The 13,623-nt window shown below is 32.9% G+C and overlaps 1 protein-coding gene across 1 annotated transcript in view; it reads left to right on the plus strand.

Annotated features, from left to right (window-relative positions):
* The window catches only part of LOC149807090 (lipoxygenase homology domain-containing protein 1-like), a 276,859-nt gene that overhangs the window by 706 nt on the left and 262,530 nt on the right, over positions 1-13,623 (plus strand). The gene's annotated exons all lie outside the window — the stretch shown is intronic.

Raw genomic sequence — 13,623 nt, forward strand, 5'->3', positions numbered from 1 at the left:
TTCCTTCTTAATCTTACAAAATTACTTACATAATTTACAAAGAAAGATATCCATGTTTAAATCAACAATGAATGTGTTGGAAAACCATTGGCAACAGTTTTTCTTGCAATTTGTCTTGATGAACTTAATATAATCATTATCATTCTTTTAGCTTGGTCTATGAAAAATCAGACACAATATAAATGAACTTAATTTTTCAATATTTTGCTGAAATAGTGGACCTTTACGTCATATTTAACTAGAAATAGCTGTAGAGAGATCCACTCAATGCCACTTGTACTTTTTACCTCTGTGATACTTCACATGCATTGACATCAGTTCCTTAAAACAGCCATCATCTCAATTTAGGACAAGGCAAACCAACATAAAGGTGACTAGTTGTAATTTCTATGCTTTTGTTCATACAGAAAATGTGTATGAGGTACTACATTTGTTTATCCAAATATAGATGCAAAATCCATTATTCATTTACAGCAATGATGAGAATGCTGAGGTCTGTAGAGTGTAATTCTCTGAATCAGAATGGTGAATCTTTCTGGGACAATATAAAACACAAATTACTATAATTTCATCACTAATACATATGCCGTTAATATTTTGAGATGTAAGTTACAAGAAAACTGCCTGCTGTTAAATTATCTGAATGAAGCATTCATATGTATGATTGATATTTTAACATGGCATTACAATTACTCTATCATCAAAAAAAAAAAGTAATAGAAAAGAGCAAAAACCATCAAGTTTTGTAAAATTCAACAAACAATTTATATCCTTAGAATACAAAGTGAATATATAAAGATAACTTAAAGTATTGTGAACTGAATCCCAAATAACCCTAGAATTTCTAACAAGTCCTAATGAATAAAGTTCTGAATAAACTTTAGTGGTATTTCAAATGAAATTAAATGCTGAAGGTGTTGATGTGCATCATTGCCTGTAGTGGCATGCAGTACTAATGTACCAATGGCTTGAATTGTAATGCTGTGCCAGCAGTCTTTTGATGAAAGACGGATATACAGTTCCAGAACTCCTGTTTTAATTCAGTATAATTCCCAGGTAATGTCTCTGACCAAGAATGTTTGTTATGAGCACCTTGTATTTCCAGTAAATAAATAATTTGAATAAATTATTTCAACTAAATCAATAATGATACTGAACACAACAATAAAAAAGATTCGGCAAGATTTTACAGCAAGAATAAATAATTTTTCCAGTAAAAAATATGTAACTAAACTAAAGTATAACCAAGATGGGGACCACAAGTTCATTTCTAGAACAGTTATAGTTATTATTAGGTCTGTTACTAACATTATACTAAAGAACATGATAAGCATGTCTTTGACTCAGACTAAGATAATTGTCTTAATATTTATTCTACACTAACAGAGAAATAAAAACAATGTATTAGTTGTTTAGTGCTTTAAAAATAAATGATTCTGGTTACATTATAAAGCCAATGAATTTGATTTTGGACAAAGTCAGCTACAAGATCAATTTTACAGAACCCACTGTATATAATAAATAATAAAAAACCTAAGAAACAATGCAAATTAAATATACATAACAATAGAAGGAGAGAGAGCTATGGTTGTTGGAAAGTGATTATTATATTTTGCTTGGCATATAAATTGATAAGTTTTAGTTCATGTGTATGTGGGTATAAAGGTTTTTTTTAATTATAAATGGTTCATGCATCAGTCTGCAAACTTTGCATAAATATTCGACTTTCATCATCAAGAAATGTATATTGTTTTTTCTTTCTATTATGCATTAGTGATTTTATTACCTTTATTTTAATTCTGATGTGTACAGCAGTAACAAAATTAAAAGATATGAGAGAAAATTTATGTTTATTTGCATGTCAGTTACCTCTTTCTCAATAATAATTTTGAATGACAATTTGTAACATGCAGGAATGCATTATGTTTATTAGAGTTATGGTGTTCAGAAGAGCAGTACTAATTGATTATATTTATAATACATGCATAACACATTTTCTTAAAGGAATAAAAATATATACATGTAATTATATTTTGTCTGGAAGTATATTATTGGCTGCTTGTATTGACAGAAACAGTAATACAGAAACAGCTGTTCCAAATGATGACATAGAGCCTTAAAATGATATACATTTCACAATTTCACACACAAAACTACTTAAAAAGGAAACAAAAACATTATATATGTTATCTGTGAATATAACTGGTTTCAACACATTATATATATATATATATATATATATATATATATATATATATATATATATATATATATATTATACCTTCATTGTGTTCCATACAAGAGTTTTACCCAAAATAGATTTTCAAACAATAAAAAGGAAGACGAAGGAATAAAATGTACAAAATTATTTAGTTTTACACTCATATGTGTTGGGTGATGCTATCAATCAAAATACTAGATTGTGAAGGAAATGCAGATCAAAACAACATTATTGTATGCATCTATAACATGAATTAGTACATGTTACACTGAGTCACTTGATGATTTGTCCAAAAACAATATCACAGCAGCTGGGTGCATTTACATCAAGGTCTGTTTTTAGCTCAGTTTTATTTCAGTACAAAGGAGAAAAGGAGGATCCAGGGAATTACAGACCAATATCAAATTCTTCCAGTATTGTCAAAATTATTTGAAAAGCATGTAGCCATTCAGGTCTATTCATTTTTTGAAACATACTCTCTCTTTCATAAAGTGCAATAAGGATTTAGAAAGTACCACTCGTGCCAAACAGAACTTACCAAATTAATTGATCTTTGATTGCGGGAAATGGATAATGGACTTATGACTGAGATTGTTTTCCTTGACTTCAAGAAAGCCTTTGATCTTGTTGATCATGAAATTCTGCTGCAAAAGTTGAACTGCTAAAGGTTCAGCAATCCTTCTTTAAATTGGTTTAGATCATTAACTTAAACCAAAGGCCTCAACAATTAAGCATTGGCAGTATTAGCTCTCAAACTTGCATTATTCATTCAGGGGTCCCTCAAGGCTCAGTGTTAGGCCCTCTCCTCTACCTTATCTATATCAATGATCTACCATTAAATAATGAATCGACAAATACAGATCTGTTTGCAGATGATGCAACCGTGTATACCTCTAGTTCTGATACTGAGGTTATCCAAACGAGATTAAACTCAGACCTTATTACAGTCCAAAATGGGGCACAACAAAATAGGATGGTAATTAATGAAGGTAAAACAAAATGTATGATTTTGGGGATATCAGAAAACCTACACAAGTCTGGGAACCCAGAACTATCTCTTGCAATAAACAATCATCTGTTAAAAAATGTGAAATACGAAAAGCTTTGTGTCCATAGACAAAAATTTATTATGGGATGACCATATTGATAAGCTTTGTAAAACACTGTAATCCAAAATTGCCCTACTAAGCAGAAACATGAAATATTTACCTATGGAAACTCACAATCTATATTACAAGTCATATATTCTTCCAACAATGGATTATTGTTCAAATGTATGGGGAAACTGTGCTAAATCTGAGCTTGACAGTATTTATAAACTTAGATACTAGCAGCACGCATAATTTTAGATGCATCTATTGATCATCCCTCAAAAGCATTATTTACAGAACTCAAACGGTTCACAATATATGACAAGATATATTTTCACAAGGCAGTTCTTTTATATAAATGTCTACATGGAACTGCACCAGAATATCTTCAGGACTTATTCAGGCCTTTTTCAACACAATACCAGTTGAGATCAATTTCACATGGAAACCTTCTAGCACCAAAACCAAGAACAGAGCAATTTAAAAGAGCTTCCAATACTCTTGGTACATTTCTGTGGAACAAGCTTCCACTACATGTAAAATCTGCTGAAAATATTACATTATTTAAGAAGAGATGTGATGAGCATGTATGTGTTTCTAATAGATAATAGAATTTAGTATTTTAATACTAAACATGTTAAAATAAACAGTAATTATTGCTATCTTCATGTAATGTGCATTGTTATACATGTACTCTCCTTAAGAGGTCCTTAAGGGAGAATAGTCCTTGACTAATGAGTAAGCTTTATTATTATAAAATTTAACCCTTCTCAACCAACATGTTTGAGAGAAACCCATGATGAGAAGCACAGCATTGGCTATTATCTCAATGATACCATTTCCTGATCCCTCATTAAATATTTTCTCCAATGTGAACAGATTACACCAGCAGTGGCCATCATTAAGGCATCATACATACATATTCTGATAGATGATGTTTTTGCTATGCTTGGCCCAAAACAATGGTTTGACATCTTCTATAAGACATAAGTTTTATTCATTCAGGAACCAATGTGTGATCATGTATAATCCTATTCTAAACTACTTACCCAATAATAAGATTTGTTTTTTGTTTCTATGAAACTAACATTTGAATGCAAATAGGTCAATAAAATCTAAATTGGTATTAAAAATGTAATTGATTTGACAGTCCCTGGGAGATGTGGGTGAACTTCAGGGTCAGATGCTTATATAAATTCATCTTTTTATGCCCAGCATGTGTCAGTATGGTTATATGGTGAGGATCTCAATAGTCTATATTATGACTTAGGGACTATGTCCCTAGGGATAGGGATGAACCCCCTGGGGTCATTGTCAGTTGCACTTATAAATTTGTTCATGCCCAGTAAGTGTATGTGGTTATACAGTGTGGCTGTCAATAGTATGTATATTTTGATCCAGGGGCTTTGTTCATAGGGTTAGGCAGAGAGCCCAGGGCATCATCCAGAGGTCCCAGTCTTATGTTTGTTGACACTTGGAGCATTGATCATACATGTTGATTCTTGGCACATGAGACATACAACTCCAGAGTTATTTGAAATTTATGTAAAATCTCACCCACTAACCACTAGTTCCTTCCCCCAGAGGCATGATCAAAATTCAAGTGTTGGCACAATCTATACTCACAGGACTATCATTGACACAAGTTTTATATAGTTATTTCTAATGCTGTATGCAATGACACTTACACATATAGATACATGCACACATGGATATGGACAGACAGGTTGTATCACAGTTGCAAGTAATTAACAAAGCCTCAGAATTATCTAATTACACATGTATGGTTAGACCAAAGGCATATACTTATAGCCTGTTGGATCATATGGTGGATATGACTTCTAGAAACTTGCTCAACAGGATTTTACCCTATTTGATAAAAATTATCCTGGCATGAAGGTCATTTATGTTTAAATAATGCCAGCTCCAGTATCAGATGTGGCCACCATTACTAAAACTACGAAAATCTTTAATTGATTTTTCAAAAACACTGCAGAATTTGACAAAATTTGACAAAGATCTGGACATAGATGGCTTGTAGAGTTTTACAAATGATACTGATCTACCACCAAATATGGCTATCATTTCTAAAATTGGAAGTCTTTAAATTACTTATTGTCAAAAATCTTTAAATTGAATTGGACCAAAGCTTACAGAAAACAAGCTGATCAAAAGGCAGTTTAGTTTTATGTAAATAATGCACTGTCAAACATGTCACCTGATTTTGAACATGGTAAAAAAAAATGAAGATGACTTATTTTCAGGAAGTAATTGTCAGAATTTTACCAAATCTGATTTAAAAAAATACATTTTGGCATGACAGGCTTCCAGATTACATAACAAAATAATGCTAATTCACCATTAAATGTGGTCACTATTTTAATAAATGACAAAAGTTTTTAATAAGTTTCCAAAAACTACTCAACAGAATTTGTCAAAATTTGACAGAAGGGCTTTTAAGTTTGTGCAAATAATTAATGCCAATCAAATATGACTTTTGCAACTAAAATAGGAAGGCTTGATAGCTTTTTGTAAATAAAAAATTATTAAAATGGGACCTGATTTGACAAAAAGCTACACCTTAAAGGCATTTTACATTTATAGATGTGATGCAGTTACTAACTTTATGAAACCATTTATTCAGCTTTATGTAATAAAAAAATGCTTCACAGAATTTGACCAACTGACAGAAAACATCTTGTCATGGAGGCCTTTAAGTGTATGACAAAGCATCTTGTCATGGAGGCCTTTGAATGTATGACAGAAAATATCTTATCACGGAGGTCTTTAAGTGTATGACAAAGCATCTTGTCATGGAGGCCTTTAAGTGTATGACAAAGCATCTCGTCATGGAGGCCTTTCAGCATGATGGAAAACAGTTTGTCATGGAGGCCTTAAGTGTATGACAAAGCATCTTGTCATGGAGGCCTTTAAGTGTATAACAGAAAGCATCTTGTCATGGAGGCCTTTAAGTGTATGATAAAACATTGTCATGGAGGCCTTTGAATGTATGACAGAAAATATCTTGTCACGGAGGTCTTTAAGTGTATGACAAAGCATCTTGTCATGGAGGCCTTTAAGTGTATGACGATTGAAGTTGATATAGCATCATACGTTGATAAGTTATAACAACTGGAGTAATCTTAGATCATTTATTTCATAGTACATATATATACAATCAACAACACTGAGAGAAAAGTTTTTGGAGACAGCATCCTGCAGTTCTAGATCCTGGCCAACTAATGTTGCATTTAACAGATATCAACCAGGCGGACAATCCCAGGCTTACTTGTTCTCTTATTCAGTAAAGAAACTTAAAACTCTCATAAATTTGTAAAACATGAATTATCAAACATAACATTTGTCTGAGAATTCTTGTGCATTCCTTCAATTTATACATGAAGCCAGTGTCAGATTTCAGTGTGACTCACATATTAACACATACGGTAGTTGTTTGGTTCAACTGCCAATTTTGCTTTTAGTGAGAAACAATGGATTCAAACAAAGGTAGTAATGACAGTCCTTGTTTACACAGAGATATTGTTGAAGCTTGTACACTATTTTGACAGTACTATTTAGGGTCAAGGTGTTCGCAAGAACATTAGGGCCTTAAATAAAAAAAAATTGAAAAGATGTAAACAGGTATCCAAGGACTGAAAATTAGGTCATATTATGATGTAAGTAAGTACATATTTGAATTGAATAGTTTTGAAAGAAATATTGAGTTGGTAGTTTGTGGGAAAAAATGCTACAATTCCAAAAAATGACACTGCCTTGCATACCTTGCACAGATTATTGTCAAGTTTCTTGTATGGTTTTTAAGACTCAAAACAAGGAACTTTTTTCTTTTCACTACAGACAAATTTTATATTCAGGAGATTTTGTTATAATAGTTTGATTATAATCGATTTATGCCTAGTTGTCTGAGGGAATTATAGTTTGAAAGCAATATGAATGATCACAATTGTATGTGTAAGAGAAGAAGTGCAGTTTATTTTAGAAATACAGTTTTGCAGATAGATGAGTTGTGTTGGCACTGATTTAAAAAAAAATACAATTTTGCAGGTGGATGAGTTAGGTCTGTGAGAATTTAAAATACTTAAAACATCTTAAATCCAAGCAGAAATCAATCGATTGATAGTGAGAGACATGTAAAATATTACTGGTATATTTAGATATTAAGCATGCAGTACCGGTACATGGAACATGATCTGAGTCAGTCAAATATTTGTCTTTCTTTGGCCTCAGCTAAAACCAAGTATCTACTTACTGGATTAATGAAAATTTTATGGTGGCGCTCATCAGTTTTGTAATTTGCATAGGGTAAGAATTTTGAATTTTAAAGAAAAAGAATTTCCCTGGGTGTCCTCATTGAGTTATACTGGCTATTTGAGAAGGACCATGTATATCTTAGGTATTGTTCAAAGAACCTTTAATTCCCTTTATTTTGGTATATGATTGATGTGTGTAACATGGGTTATAGAGCATACAGCTTGTACTTAATTTAATGTGCACCTCTCTAAAAACTTCTATCTCAGCTTGGTCATTTTTACTTCCTGGACTTCAGAGGTCAATTGTAGAAAAAGAGCCGATAACTTTTTTTTACATTTTACATATTTTGTAATTCATTAATTGCACTTTCAGAAGCTGTTATTGTCTAGTCTGGCAAAATTTATTTTCCGTATTTTAACAATTGCTAAAGATAGTGTACTTTAGACTAATTCAGGCTGAATTTTTTTTGCACAAGGGAGCAGACATTTTAGTTAACTGTGTGCTTAGATCATTTACAGTTTCCACAAGTACAATATCCAGTGAAGTTTAAGCCACAGTAAATGAAAGTAACATAGATGTATTCCAACATTCTGTCCATTGTGCATGTTGCAAATGTAAACAACTTCACCTTACACCCACCACTTTCTCAGAAGTTCATAATCTCTGTAGAGTGCCCCCTATACGAGTTGAAGTATAGATTTCTTGGCAGGCCAAAATCCTGCACAGGGAATTTATCTGCTACTAATACAGTACCTGTTGCACTGCAAGATAGTCCAGATTCCTGGTCTGAAAAAGACATAAACTAAACTAAATTGAGGACCATGTATCTGTTTCTTCCTGTGATGAGTGGTGAGAATGGTTCTGACATGTTCAATGGAAATTAATGTTCAGAAAATCCAATCTGAGGCTACTCTTATAAATGATACATTTTCCTGCATGTGTTCACATTTTCATTATAAAATATGAAAGAAGAATTTATATGCTAAGCAGAGTTCTGAAAATCATGAATCTTGGCAAATTGAAATGTATCATTTTTTTATATTGTTGGCTAAATGCTTTGGTTTTTGGACCAGGGAAGTGTAGGATTCTGCTGGTCATGAAATGTTTTTTTAGGTCCTGATATATGTGCATGTTGTAAGTGCAGCTAATGGAGACATTAGGGATGACACGACATATTGATGTATCAATATTTTTCATTAATAATAGTCATATTGATACAAGAGGTGAAGAATTTATACAAAGTATACTAATACTCTATACAAGTTACTTCAATCTCAGCAGTCATGATTTATTTATAATTGTTAGTCATTTGTCATTTTAATCTTTAAATTGAGAATTATATATCACTGTAAAGAAGACATTCCAGATTTATTCTAAGGTTATATGATTTAATTGCTAAGTTACTGATCATTGAATATTGATCACATTTATGCAGAGTTTCACTGCTGCTTCACATCTTGTCTGCTTGTAATGAACATGAGGGCTACACTTCTAGCATTTCATGCAATGAAATACATTACATTCATTTCTGATTGGTGGTTATTGTTTGTTCAAGTGCAGAGTAAAACAATAGCCACCAATCAGAACTAACTATAATGTATTCACTCTGTGACACACCAGAGGCATTGACATACAAACTCAGTAGAAATAGATGCAAAGTGACAGAGAAACTTCATGTAAAATTGGCTGTTAAAAATGATCATGTAAATCATACATGGGGAACAAGTTTGGAATGTCTTCTTTTATGATGATATATGTAATCAGTGACTAAATGTGTCGCCAGGATAAAAGTATCCCAGAATTAACATGGGGCAATTACCAACGCGCATGAGTTATAGTCTCCTTATGAATTTGTAGAAGGGGAGAGGGTGTTACTAATTTCTTTTTTCACTGACAGAAACAAGTTCTATATCCATGGCAGTTGTTTTGCATTTGAAGGAGGTAAAATATAAATTATTTGATTGTTTGTTATCTCAGCTTCCATACATGGACTAAATGTTCTAAAGAAGATATTCCATGCATGAGGAAATTGCAGTAATGTATTAATTCTCTTTTGATGATAATGCCATAATACCTGGCAAATTTAAGTGAAGACATGAAATTTGCAATGAAATCACTTATACAATGCAGAACAAAAGGTGAGTTGACCAAGAGGAGACCTGCACCCTATCAAATAGAGCAGCCTGAAATGGCATACAATGCTGAATAAAAATCATGGACACATAACAGATAGTTTTTTCTTTTCTTGTCAAGGATAAGAATGGCATTTGAACAGATGATAGAACTATACCAGTCTATAATCTGCAAACTAGAAACATACCCAGTATGTTAATATATAAAAAATGGCACCACCCTGCCGATGACAGACCTTCTTAAGTTGAAAAAACCATGAAGTTGTATTGATAATGTATTTTGCATGGTATCTATACTTTACACAATGTATTGTTTCATCTCTATATGGGAGCCTTTTGTGTTTGTGATAATGTTCTGACTTTTAGAGTGTGGTTCATAAAAAAAATTGGAATTTGTATGTAAGATTTTTGCCCTTTTTTGGCTTACAATCTATGTTTTATGTGGGGTACATAAACTAATACCTCATTCTTTAGCTAGATTTTGCCTTTGTGCAGTTAAAACTCATACATACATACATACATACATACATACATACATACATACATACATACATACATACATACATACATAGTGGATTTAACTTTTGAGCAATACAGAACCCAATGTAATTTAAAGTCACAAGGTTAAGATTAAAACCTTGATAACAGTGCTCTTGTCAGTGGTTTCTATTTGATAACTTAATTTTCACACTACAATTTCTGTATGTAGATAAGCATATACATTTACAATGTCCAAAGAAAAAATTGTCAGTCAAGCAAGTAGAAATATTAAATCTTCACAGTTTGGAAATATTTGCTGCATACACATTGTATATACCCTAGTAATGTCACTGATATATTTATTTTATCCGAAATGTTTTGTAATTTTGTTTAGTCAAGTTCACAGGGACTGAAAGCTACAAACTAGTTGTCATGAAGTAAAATATTCAAATTGAGTTTTCCTTACTTGAAGCTTGCTACAAAAATTAAGTATCACACACACACACACACACACACAATCTTGTAAAACATTCAAAACAGGGACATGATTTTTACCATGTAGGAAAAATAGTTCCCTGTATTTGGTGTTTGAGTTGTGACTTGTATTTTATAATAGTTAAGTACCAGTTCTATGTTATGGAAATGTAATACGTGTTATGAGAAACCATGCAGTTGTGAGGTAGGCATGCAGTTGTGAAGTTGTGATGTAAATGTGTAGTTGTGATATTGGTGGTCATACATTAATTAGAGGAAAATTAATATAGTTTGTTTCATTTGTTCACTAAAGAGACTGCTTGCATGTAACAGTATAAATGCTCTACCTTTTGCTTAGTGGAGAAGCCAGCTGTGAAGTTAAAGTTGATTGATTAGAGAAAAATTGACGACTGTTATCATTGGGTCCTTAGAAAAAGGTGAAAACAAGAGACTTACAGCCAGAAAGAAATCAAGCTAGCAAGAAGGAAGAAAGACAGAAGAGAGAGAGAGAGAGAAAGAGAGAGAGAAGATAAAAAGGTACTGACTAAACAAGAAAAGAAGGAGAAATATTTGATAATTACCTCTGAGTCAGACAACATTTATCTGATTGTTTTGTTTCTCATTATTTATACTTCAGCCAGCATGCACATTTATGATACATCGAGAAACACTAAATATGAGTATGAAAACTTGTATTTTAAGCATCGTGACTGATACCATGTACAAGTACTTACAAAAGTTCTTTTTATTTCCTATTGGCTCAAGCTTAATTTATCAGATTTAACTCTAATGCAGTTAATTGGAGGAAAGAAATGGTATTATATTTTAGTTACCATGTAGACTGTTCATTATACTTCTTGAAAGAACTAAAATCTATTATGATATTTTCCAGTGTGTTTCTTATTCAAATGTGTATGGCTCAGAGTTAAATAGGAGATAAAATACATAAGCACAGATAAACGGCTAGAATCTCTTGTCCATCATAAAATCTGTGCATAATATCTGCATGAAACCTGTTATTCAGTTTTCTTATGTTCTCCATTTAATTTGGCGAAATGTGTTATGAATGTTGGACTACCCATTAATAAACACGTTTATCAATGTTGCTGTCTGTGTTAAAATAGAAAATAGATCATATATATATTTGCCTATGTTTACATAAATGATTTAAATCCTGTGGGCTCTTCTTGATGCCATCTTTGGTGAGTAATTTGGTAGCAAAGTGCGCAAGCTGAAGGCAAAACAATGTGAATTTTTACTGTGTAATTGGGGACACAGTTTTCCAACTGATATACATGAAGTTTTGAGTCGAGTGGGATGTGTGTATTAATGTTGTGTATAGCATGATCTGAAAAAATACTGACAGTATGGGGACATGCTCAGATAAGCTTATTTTAAGGTTTGTATTATTAAGTAAGGTCTTGGCATTCTAGTTAAGCCGACATTATGAAATGGGTATGTCCCTATTTCGAGGTGTCTCCCCAGTCTGTTGATGTGTATTGACACTGATGTCCCTGTTTCACGCCTTTCACACACACACACACACACACACACACACACACACACATGTCAGGGCTTTCTTTATCATCTGGGAGCCAGGTGATTATTACACCCAGTTACGTATTAAAAAAAAAACTATCCCCACTGGTGGAGATCCCCTAAACCTCTTGCCTATCTTTGTAACTCACTCTCCAGCTTAAATTCTAATGGAAGCCCCAGCATGTATTTCAAAACATATAGCCTAAATATTTTAGCTATACCTTGCTTGCAATATGAATAGAGAGGCAGGTAGAAAAGTAATTTGAAAGCCAATCTGACTAGTCTTAGAAAAAACTGACTTGATGTGTAAAATAAATAGTCAGTTGGAAATGTTTGTCATTGCATAAAATTGAGAATTCAACAGTGTTTACTAATTGTTATCATTTATATAAGCTTCTTCAGAAGGCATTGCTGATTTTTGTTCCTGCCTCAAAAAGTAGTAAACTTCAGTATTAAGTTAAACAAGAGCAAATTATGAATGACACATGCCAGGACATATTTTAGTGTTCTGATGACATCTGCTGTCAGGTTGTTTTTTGCTACACATTAGGACAAATAATTCGAAGAAGAGGAGCATTACATCAAACTTCCATTGCATCAAGCCATGGTGGCTCTGTCGATAATGCATTAGACTTGTAATCCAAGGTTTGCTGGTTATGAACCTGCTTTGGGCAGCCCTTGTCACCTGCTACAACTTGTTCTCGGGAAAGGTACCTAGATTGAATTCCTTTGCATGATTTAGCCAATAAAATGTTGAAATGCTGTTTAAAAACAACTAACATCTCTTATTATTACATTTTCAGTTGAATAGTACTTTTGGCAGAGTAATAATGAAATGGTCATATAACAGATATTTGATAACTTATACAGTTGCATCAGTATAAAGCTAATGATTTTCATGATGGTTGTTTTTTGTTCTTCTGCATGTTTATAAGTTTCAAATCCTGTCACAAATTCATGCTGTGGTAATGACATTGGTTGTGATGACCTAATTATCAGCAATGTAGGAAGTTTGGATAAATTTGTATCCCCTAGCATTAGCAGGGATATATTGTGATACCCATACATTAGCAGGGATATCACAATAATTGTGATGCCCATGCATTAGCAGGGGTACATTGTGATGCCCATGCATTAGCAGGGGTACATTGTGATGCCCATGCATTGGCAGGGGTACATTGTGATGCCCATGCATTAGCAGGGATACATTGTGATGCCCACGCATTAGTAGGGATATATTATGATGCCCATGCATTAGTAGGGATATATTGTGATGCCCATGCATTAGTAGGGATATATTATGATGCCCATGCGTTAGTAGGGATATATTGTGATGCCCATGCATTAGCATGGGTACATTGTGATGCCCATGCATTAGAAGGGATATATTGTGATGCCCATGCAGTAGTAGGGA

This window comes from Sinohyriopsis cumingii, chromosome 1 (assembly GCF_028554795.1).
Source record: "Sinohyriopsis cumingii isolate HCF-2022 chromosome 1, ASM2855479v2, whole genome shotgun sequence".
Taxonomy (NCBI): Eukaryota; Metazoa; Mollusca; class Bivalvia; order Unionida; family Unionidae; genus Sinohyriopsis; species Sinohyriopsis cumingii.